This window comes from Rattus rattus, chromosome 1 (assembly GCF_011064425.1).
Source record: "Rattus rattus isolate New Zealand chromosome 1, Rrattus_CSIRO_v1, whole genome shotgun sequence".
Taxonomy (NCBI): domain Eukaryota; kingdom Metazoa; phylum Chordata; class Mammalia; order Rodentia; family Muridae; genus Rattus; species Rattus rattus.
The window spans coordinates 215,443,325-215,454,193 of record NC_046154.1 but is presented as its reverse complement, the minus strand read 5'-3'; the positions used below and the strand labels follow the sequence as shown (position 1 = coordinate 215,454,193).

Sequence of the window (10,869 nt, the reverse complement as noted above, 5' to 3'; positions counted from 1 at the left end):
TTAGCCCAAATGCTGGAATTATCCAAGATGCATAGACCACATGAAACTCAAGGATGACAAAAATGCAGTTGCTTCACTCCTCCTTTAAAGGGGGAACAAAAATACCCATAAGAGGGGACAGAGAGGCAAAGTTTGGAGCAGAAACTGAAGGAATGGCCATTCAGAGGCTGCCTCACATATGGCCCATATGTATACAGCCACCAAAACTAGATACGATGGGTGAAGCTAAGAAGTGCATGCTGACTGGATCCAGATATAGATCTCTCCTGAGAGTCTCAGCTAGAACCTGTCAAATACAGAGGCAAATGCCAGCAGCAAACCACTGGACCAAGAACAGAACCCCCATTGGAGGAATTAGAGAAAGGTCTGAAGGAGCCGAAGGGGTTTGCTACCCCATAAGAACAACAATGCCAACCAAGCAGAGTTTCTAGGGACTAAACCACTACCCAAAGACTATACATGGACTGACCCTGGGCGCCAACTGTATATGTAGCAGTGAATAGCCTTGTTAGGTCACCAGTAGAAGGAGAAGCCCTTGGTCCTGCCAAGGTTGGACATCCAGTGTAGGGGATTGTTAGGGGAGGGTAATGGGGGAAGGATGTGGAGGTGAACACACATATAGAAGAAGAGAGGGAAGGGTTAGAGGGCTGATGGACAGGCATCCAGGAAAGGGAATAACATTTGAAATATAATTAAGAAATACCCAATTTAATAAAAATTAAAGAAAAATTTTACAAAATGGAGTATAGAGCTAAACAAAAAATTCTCTGCTGAGAATAGAATATTGAATGGCTGAGAAGCACCTAAAGAAATGTTCAATATATTTAGTCATCAGGAAAATCAAAACAAGCTTGAGATTTCTCCTCACACCAGTCAGAATAGTTAAGACAGAATATTCAGGTGACAACAGACACTGGCAAGGATGTGGAGAAAGAGGAACACTCCTCCATTTTTGGTGGAATTGCCAGCTGGTACAACCACTCTGTAGATCAGTCTGGGGGTTCCTCAGAAAATTGGACATTCACTACCTGAGGACCCAGCTGTACCACTCCTGGGCATATACCGAAAAGGTGCTCCAACATACAACAAAGACACTTGCTCCACTATGTTCACAGCCACCTTAATTATGATAGCTAGAAACTGCAAATAACCCTTCAATAGAGGACTGGATAAAGAAAATGTGGTATACCTATACAATGGAGTACTACTCAGCTATCAAAAACAGTGACTTTATGAAACTTTTAGGCAAATGGATTGAACTAGAAAATAATCACCCTGAGTGAGGTGACCCAATTATAAAAAAACACACATGGTATGCACTCACTGATAAGTGGATATTAGCCCAAAGGCTTGAATAACCCAATGATAAAATCCACAGACCACATGAAGTTGAAGGACGACCAAAATGTGGATGCTTCAGTCCTTCTTAAGAGAGGGAACAAAAATATCCATAGGAGGAAATATGGAGACAACATTTGGGGGATAGAGACTGAAGGAATTCAGAGCCATCCCAGCTGGGGGATCCATATATATATATATATATATATATATATATATATATATATATATATATATATCTCACAAAACTAGACAATATTGATGAAGTCATGTAGTACATGCTGACAGGAGCCTGATACAGCTGTCTCCTAAGAGGCTTGGCCAGAGTGTGACAAATACAGAGGCAAATGCTAGCAGCCAACTATTGAACTGAGAAAGGGGTCCCCATTGGAGGAGCTAGAGAAAGGATTGAAGGAGCTGAAGGGGCTTGCAACCCCATAAGAACAACAATACCAACCAACCAGAGCTCACAGGGACTAAAAAACTACCCGAAGACTAGATATGGACAGACCCATGGCTCCAACTGCATACATAGCAGAGGATGGCCTTTTTGGGCAACAATGGGAGGGGAAGCCGTTGGTCCTGCCAAGGCTGTACCCCCAGTAGGGGAATGTCATGTCGGGGAGGCAGGAAAGGGGGTGTTTGGGGAGAGGGAACAGCCTCATAGAAGAAGGGGGAGGGGGATGAGATAGGGGGCTTATGGACAGGAAACTGCAAAAGGGAATAACATTTGAACTGTAAATAAAAATATCTAATTAAAAAAAGGCACATTTTGACATTTTTTAAAGTATAGCTTATTTAGGGCATGAGAAGGGGAGTTGAGGGGGTATCAACAGAGAAAGGCAGGCAGGGGGCAGGGGGAGAGGGATGGGGGAAGAAAGGAATAGAGGCCAGCCTTGAACATGTGGAAAGAAAAGAGGAAGGGTAATGGGGAAAAAAGAGACAGAGAGGGAAGAGGATAGGAGAGGAAGAGCAAGAATGAGAGGCATTTTGACATTTTTGTTCCTCACAGAATCCATCATTTGCCCACCTGGCTGCGCCCCCACCTTGGCTCCACGCACCCCCTGACATTGTCTTTTTTTTTTTTTCCTCTCGCCCATCCCTGCAGTCTTTTTCTATGCCTGCCCATCAGATCCTGGCTAGCCCTGCCACCACCCAGAATCTGCCCACCCCCACACCTTCTATCCCCCTATTTGCTCCAACCCTCCCAGTTTCTGGTCCTATTCCCAGGGCAGCACACTAAACTTCTAGTCCCTTACTCTGTGGCCCTGTCCTCCCAGGTTGCCATGCCTACCACCAGCAAAAACAGATTGCTCAGCAGTCTCCTTACCTCCTATTTCTCTTCTAGCAACTACTATAGATTCTGTGTTTCAGAGGCTAAAGTCAGTGTTCTGAGTACTCTGGACGTCAAGACCCTGCACATAGACCCAGGACCCAGATCACAGAACCCAGGACTCTGTGCCAAAAGACCCTGGACCCAGGTGTACACCTGAGGGCTCTGGGACCCAACAACCCTAAATCAGAATGTGTTCAGAACACTGGGGACTAAGAACCATGAACCTCAAAAGCTCTGGTGGTGCCCTCCCAACCAATCTGTCACTGTAAGCTGTGCACTGAGCAGGTCTCTGTCTCCAAGAGCTATGGTTAGAAGTGGTTGGGCCTGGGTAGAGCTGGCAGAGCTATGTGCAACCTAGTGTCTGAGAGCCATGTATCTATTCTCCACAGAAAAGAGAATAGTCACTGAAAAGTCACTGTTAGCTGACTGAGCATTCATGCCAGTCCCCATTATGTTCTCTTACTAATTCAGTGCTTTAGCCCAGCACCTGCTCCATAGAAGATCCTGTTCCAGGTCATTCATTCACGAATTTACTCCTCATTGTGGGTCAGTCATTCATCCAATATTTACCAACTCTGAGCTTGGTATCTTCAATTGTCTTCATAGGTGCCTATTTGAGTGGTGAAGTGCTATGGTGGAAATGAAGGAAACTGAAAATAAGAATGCGATATCAAATAAAGTGTGCAATAGCCAGTGACAAGCAGAGGATATAGGAAGGGGGCCTTAAAGGCAGTTGGAGGAATAGCAATTCTGCACTGCAAACAGCATGGACAAATGCCCTTGGGCAGGAGAGGACATAGATTGTTTTAAGGCTGGGGTGGGGGTGGGGGTGTCAGGAGCCAAGAAAAGATGGAGTAGAGAGGGAGAAGGAAGGATAGGAAGGTAGGTGTGTGCTAGGGAGTTCCCCACACCCAGACTGCAGGGACTGCAGCTCTGGAACTTACCTCACCCTACATTCTTTGTGATGATGCAGGCTTCCAACCTCCTGCAGGAGCTGGCCTTTTTTTTTTTTTTTTTTTGCCTCAGGTACAGGATCTCCTCAAAGTATGCAAATGGCCCTGTCCCTCCTCATTAGTGTGTTCCACTTTAGGTGAGGTCTCTGGGCTGGCACCCTCATAAGTATGAGGCAGAGCCCCATTCCACCATAGGCTACTCCTACATCACTTATGGGAATTAGTGTTCAGGTCAGAGGGCTGAGGGCCTTCACCTTCCTGGGGGCCCATCTCCCTTCATGTTTGGACACTGAATTCTGGGCACTGGGGAAGATATGATATGGGGTCCAGGCCAGGATCCACACAGGAAATACAATGTTGAACTCTCACCTGAGGCTTTGCACAGTAAATATGCTCTTCCCTAGGAGCCATGCCCCCAGCTCCTGATCCTTTGACAATTTACATAAAATCCACTGAGTGGTTTTTATCATGGGATTTTCTTACATGTGGTTTGTTACATGTAGTCCAGGGAGGGAGAGGTTTCCAGTCCTCCAACTAGCTTTTCTTGTTTGTTCTGAGACAAGGTCTGGTGTAATCCACCATGGCTTCAAACTCGGTATCGTAGCTGAGAGTGACACCAAATTCCTGATTTTCCCACTGTGGCCCACTGAGTGCTGGATGGCAGGAGCAAGCCACCATACCTGGTTTTTCCTGTGCTGATGATAGAACTCAGGGTTCTGAGCATTTTAGGCCAGCAGACTACAGAGCTTCTGCTTCAGGCCGTGACTTCTTTCTGCACACCACCCCACTTTACCTCACACAATGTTATTATACCACTCTTGGCCAAGAAAGAGTTCATGACAAATTCATCAATGATATTCTGGGCTCTGTTTTGGAAATACATAATCTATGAAGTCCAGAAGTGATCTTCCCTCAGGCTAAGTCTATTTCTTATACTGAGCATCTTGACTCACTCATGCAATCTCACCACATAGAATGCTGAGGCAGGAGGATTCTATGACTCCCAGCTCAGTCAATAGTGTATTGCAAATTCAGGTGAGAGTGGACTACAATGTGATATCCTGCCTAAAAATGAAGAACAAATCGATAAAACGCAAACAGCCCAGCCTTTCTAAAGTATGCACTCGTGAACTGATTTCATCCTGGTGGTTTGGCATTAGTGTGTGAAGACTATTAGTCCTGACAGGAGAGAGCTTTGTCATTACCAGACAGACAAATAACTTGACTTTATTACATTTTTATGCATTTGTCTATTTAGTTCTTCTGAATGGGTATACATGTGTGCATACATGCTGCAAGGTGGGATGTGGCTCTATCTTCTGCAGTGTATGTGTAGATGTCAGAGAAGAACATGCAGCAGTTGGTACCCTGTAGAACTCAGGGTTGAACTCAGGTCACATGGCTTACTGAGAGCACTTTTAAGCATTTCTTTTAAAGTGATATATCTTTCTACATCTGCTTGTCCTGTAGGATTGTATGATTGTAATGTGCTTATGTCATAATATGCAAAGAATTCCTAAATCTTACTGGGGACATATGAAGAGATATTATCAGTCTTAATTTGAACAGATATGTGCATAATAGCCTTTATTTCCAGTAAATGTGTAATTACAGAATCATCCTTTTTAGAACTCAAACCAGTTGACCATTAAAACCCTGAGTGTATATCAATGGTATGGTATACAAACTTCAGTTTTCCAAATTTTGCAAGATGAAATACATCCATATGCCAAATTTTATTTTATCTTTTCTGGTAAACCTATATTGACTTGTAGTGGATGATAGAGTTTCGTTACAAAAAAATAAAAAATAAGTAGGGCATTTTCTTATAATTTCAGTGGCTTGTTGGTAGGTGATAGAACTTTTACCTATTAATAATTGGTCGATTTCTTTATTCCCTTGTGTCAATGGGACTGACAAACCTGTTGAGGCCAGATTTGGTGGTATATTAAAGGATAGTTTCTATTTCATATTGCCCGTTACAATTGTATACAATTGTATATATAACAATTGTATTCCTGACAATTCAAAATGTATAATTTTGAATTGTCAGGAATAAACTTAGCAGTTTTTATATACATTACAATTTTTCTACATATTTAGAGCCAGCAATTTTATTTTTTTCTTTATTAACTTGAGTATTTCTTATTTACATTTCGATTCTTATTCCCTTTTCCAGTGTCCGGGCCAACATCCCCCTACCCCTATCCTCTCCCCCTCCCCTTCTATATGGGTGTTCCCCTCCCCATCCTCTCCCCATTAGCACCCTCCACCCAACAATCACCTTCACTGGGGGTTCAGTCTTGGCAGGACCAAGGACATCCCTGGGATGAAGCTCAGTTGATCATGATTATCATTTTGATGTGTTCTTGGACTCGGTTTGTTAGAATTTTATTATTTTTGCATCAATATTCATAAGGGAAATTGGTCTAAAGTTCTCTTTGTTGGGTCTTTGTGTGGTTTAGGTATAAGAGTAATTGTGGCTTCATAGAAGGAATTGGCTAGTCTTCCTTCTGTTCTATTTTGTGGAATAGTTAGGACAGTATTGATATCAGGTCTTCTATGAAGGTCTGGTAGAATTCTGGACTGAACCCATCTGGTCATATACTTTAGTTGTTTGGGAGACTTTTAATACCTTCCTCGATTTCTTTAGGCATTCTGGGACTGTTTAGATGGTTTATCTGATCCTGACTTAATTTTGATTCCTGGTATCTGTCTAGGAAATTGTCCATTTCATCCAGATGTTCCTTTGTTGAATATAGGTTTTTGTAGTAGGATCTGATGATTTTTTTAAAATTTTCTCAGATTCTATTTTTATGTCTCCTTTTTCATTTCTGATTTTGTTAATTTGGACACTCTACCTGTGAGTCTGTCTAAGGGTTTATCTATCTTGTTGAATTTCTCAAAGAACCAGTTCCTGGTTTTGTTGATCCTTTGTATAGTATTTTTGTTTCTACTTGGTTGATTTTAGCCCTGAATTTGATGATTTCCTGCCTTCTAGTCATCTTGGGTGTATTTGCTTCTTTTTGTTCTAGAGCTTTTAGGTGTGCTGTCAATCTGCTAATGTTTGCTCTCTCCTGCTTCTTTTTTGCAGGCACTCAGAACCATAAGTTTTCCTCTTGGCACTGCTTTCATTGTGTCCCATAAGTTTTGCCTTCATTTTCATTAAATTCTAAAAAGTCTTTAATTTCTTTATTTCTTCCTTGACCAAGGTATCATTGAGTAGAGCAGTGTTAAACTTCCATGTATATGTGGGCTTTCTGTTGTTTTTGTTGTTATTGAAGACCAGCCTTTCACCGTGGTGATCTAATAGGATGCATGGGATTATTTCTATCTTCCTGTATCTGTTAAGGCCTGTTTTGTGACAGATTATATGGTCAGTTTTGGAGAAGGTTAACATGAGGTGCTGAGAATGTATATTCTTTTGTCTTAGGATGTGATGTTCTATAAATGTTAAGTCCATTTGGTTTATAACTTGTTTGTTCCTCTGTGTCTCTGTTTAGTTTCTGTTTCCATGATCTGCCCATTGCTGAGAGTGGGCTGTTGAAGTCTCCCACTATTTCTCTGGGAGAGACAATGTGTACTTTGAGCTTTAGTAAGGTTTCTTTTATAGATGTAGGTGTCCATGCATTAGGAGCATAGATATTTGGAATTGAGAGTTCATCTTGGTGGATTTTTCCTTTGATGAATATGAAGTGTTCTTACCTTTTCTGATAACTTTTGGTTCAAAGTCCATTTTATTTGATACATCAATGACTAATCCAGCTTGTTTCTTGGGACCATTTGCTTGTAAAGTGGTTTTCCAGCCTTTATTCTGAGGTAGTGTCTGTCTTTGTTACCAAGGTGTGTTTCCTGTATGCAGCAAAATGCTGGGTCCTGTTTACAAAGTCTGTTAGTCTATGTCTTTTTACTGGGGAATTGTATCCATTGACATTAAGGTATATTAAGGAACAGTGATTGTCATTTCCTGTTGTGTTTGTTGTTAGAGGTGGAATTATGTTTGTGTGGTTCTCTTTTTATGGATTTGTTGCAAGATTATTTTCTTGTTTTTCTAGGCTGTAGTTTCCATCCTTGTGTTGGAGTTTTCCATCTATTATCCTTTGTAGGGATGGATTTGTGAAAAAGTATTTTGTAAATTTGGTTTTGTCATGTAATATCTTGGTTTCTCCATCTATGTTAACTGAGAATTTAGCTGGATATAGTAGCCTGGCCTGGCATTTGTATTTTCTTTGGGTCTGTACGACATCTGCCCAGGATCTTCTGGCTTTGTCTCTGGTGAGAAGTCTGGTGTAATTCTGATAGATCTGTCTTCATGTTACTTGACCTCTGTCCCTTGCTGCTTTTAATACTCTTTGTTTTGTGTATTTGGTTTTTTTTCTATTTTGTGAGAGGAGGAATTTCTTTTCTGATTCAATCAATTTTGAGTTCGGTAGGCTTCTAGTTTGTTTACAGGCATCTCTTTCTTTAGGCTAGGGAAGTTTTCTTTTATAATTTTGTTGAAGATATGTACTGGCCTTTTAAGTTGGGAACTTTTATGCTCTTCTCTACTTATTACATTTAGGTTTGATTTTCTCATTGTATCCTGGACTTCCTGGATGTTTTGGGTTAGGAGCTTTTTGCATTTAGCATTTTCTTGGAAGGCTTACTCAATGTTTTCTATGTTATCTTCTGCCTCTGAGATTCTTTCTTTTCTTATTCTGTTGGTGATGCTTGTGTCTATGACTCCTGATCTCTTTTCTAGGTTTTCTATCTCCAGGGTTGTCTCCCTTTCTGATTTCTATATTGTTTTTATTTCTATATTTAGGTTTTGGATGGTTTTGTTCAATTCCTTCACCTGTTTTGTTGTGTTTACCTCTATTTCTTTGAGTTATTTATGTCCTTCTCAAAATCCTCTATATCATCATGAGATGTGATTTTAAATACAAATCTAGCTTTTCTGGTGTGTTGGGATATCCCGTATTTGCTTTGATGGGTGGACTAGGCTGTGATAATGTCACGGAGTCTTGGTTTCTGTTGCTTAAGTTCCTGTGATTGCTTTTCACCATCTCCTTGCCTCTTGTGTGGCTTTTCTTGCTATCTCTGACAGTGGCTTGACCCTCCTGTAAGCCTGTGTGTCAACACTTCTGGAGACCAGCTTTCTGACAGCAGGGCCTGAGTCCAGAGAGCTGTGTCACAGGGCCAGGTCCGGGCGCAGGCAGTAGCCCTAAGGATCCTATCCCACATTGCTCCTAGGTTCCTGTGTCCTGAGGTCTCCAGGCAGGTTCTTCATGGACCAGGAATGCCAGCAGAAGTGGTGATCTTCCCTGTGCTCCTGGGATGGCCCATACCTCTGAGATTCCTGCTCTTCCCCCCAGGGGATCTGGGTACAAAGAGCTGTGGGACCAGGTCACCTCTGGGTGCAGGCAGAAACTGGAAGGATCCTGTCCCAGACTGCTCCTGGGTTCTGTGTTCTGAGGGCTCCAGGCAGGTCCCTTATAGCCGAAGTGGTGGCCTTACCTCTGTTCTCTGGTGTGTTAGCACTGCTGGAGACTGGCTTTCAGTTTGGGTGCAGGTGGAAACCAGATGGATCCCTCATGGCTACTAGGTTCTTGCATCCAGAAGGCTCCAGGGAAGCTCGGAATTTGAGCAGAAATGGTGGTCTCCTCTGCACTCTCAGGATTGTCTGTACCTTCCTCCCAGCCCCCAAGTGTCCAGCTTTCCCTCCCACAGGATCTGGGTACAGAGAGCTGTGGGGCCCAGTCAGTTCTGGTCACAGCCATAATCTTAATATTAGTATAAAGTACTACAATTTCTGCTGGATGTATCCCTGATAATTGGTATAGTCTTACTTACCTTCTATAATTAAATTAGTAACTTTTTCTATTTAAGTCTTTAACTTTTTACTTTGTGTGCTAAGAAAGTCTATTCAATAATCCTATCTTCCCTTTGCATGATGACCAGTATGAAAATGAGTTGAAGGCAAAGTAACCAAAATATAATCAACTTTAGGATCTATGAGATCCACATAAACATTTTTTTCTTTTCTTTTTTTCCATCTTTATTAACTTGGGTATTTCTTACTTACATTTTGATTGTCATTCCCTTTCCTGGTTTCCGGGCCAACATCCCCCTACTCCCTATCCTCTCCCCCTCCCCTTCTATATGGGTGTTCCCCTCCCCATCCTCCCCCCATTAGCACCCTCCACCCAACAATCACCTTCACTGGGGGTTCAGTCTTGGCAGGACCAAGGGCTTCCCCTTCCACTGGTGTTCTTACTAGGCTATTCTTTGCTACCTATGAGGTTGGAGCCCAGCGTCAGTCCATGTATACTCTTTGGGTAGTGGCTTAGTCCCTGGAAGCTCTGGTTGCTTGGCATTGTTGTTCATATGGGGTCTCAAGCCCCTTCAAGCTCTTCCAGTCCTTTCTCTGATTCCTTCAACAGGGGTCCCGTTCTCAGTTCAGTGGTTTGCTGCTGGCATTCACCTATGTATTTGCTGTATTCTGGCTATGTCTCTCAGGAGAGATCTACATCCGGTTCCTGTGAGCCTGCACTTCTTTGCTTTATCCATCTTACCTAGTTTGGTGGCTGTATATGTATGGGCCACATGTGGGGCAGGCTCTGAATGGGTGTTCCTTCTGCCTCTGTTCTAAACTTTGCCTCCCTATTCCTTTCTTCAGGGGCTGCGGTTCTGCTCCCACATAAACATTTTTAAGTCTCTGTTCTACCAGAGTTAACTCTTACTTTGTTTCACCTGTTAACCATCCTGGACTGTTTAAGTCTAAATCTCCTTGTAATGTTTCAAACAAATTAATCAACTCCTGAGTAGTTAATTCAATGTTACCTGGTAGCAAATTATTATCTACCATTAGTATATGAAAACCAAAGACTTTGCAGGTGATCTGTATCTTTTGTGGTTGAATTTTCTGTTGACTTATTTTATACCCACAGAGTTAAAAGAATTTCCTTATTGTAGGTTTTTTTTTTTTTGGGGGGGGAGGAGCAATCTCTAACCCAGAATGGCAGAATTGTTTCATTTAACTCTTTCTCTAAAATATTTCTTCAGAATCTGACAACAAAATATCCATGTAATGACAAACAATGGTTTGAGGAAATTGCCTACAAATTATTTCTTGTGGTTGTTTGACAAAATATTGACATAAAGTTAGACAACTTAATATTCCTTATGGAACTTTCCATAATGATCACCTTTTTATTGGGTGATCATTATCATAAGTAGGTACTGTGAAGGCAAGCCTTTTCC

At 41.9% G+C, this 10,869-nt stretch overlaps 1 protein-coding gene across 1 annotated transcript in view; it reads right to left on the bottom strand.

The window, feature by feature from the left end:
• LOC116910989 (zinc finger protein 431-like) overlaps positions 1-10,869 on the bottom strand; it is a 45,988-nt gene that overhangs the window by 13,687 nt on the left and 21,432 nt on the right. The gene's annotated exons all lie outside the window — the stretch shown is intronic.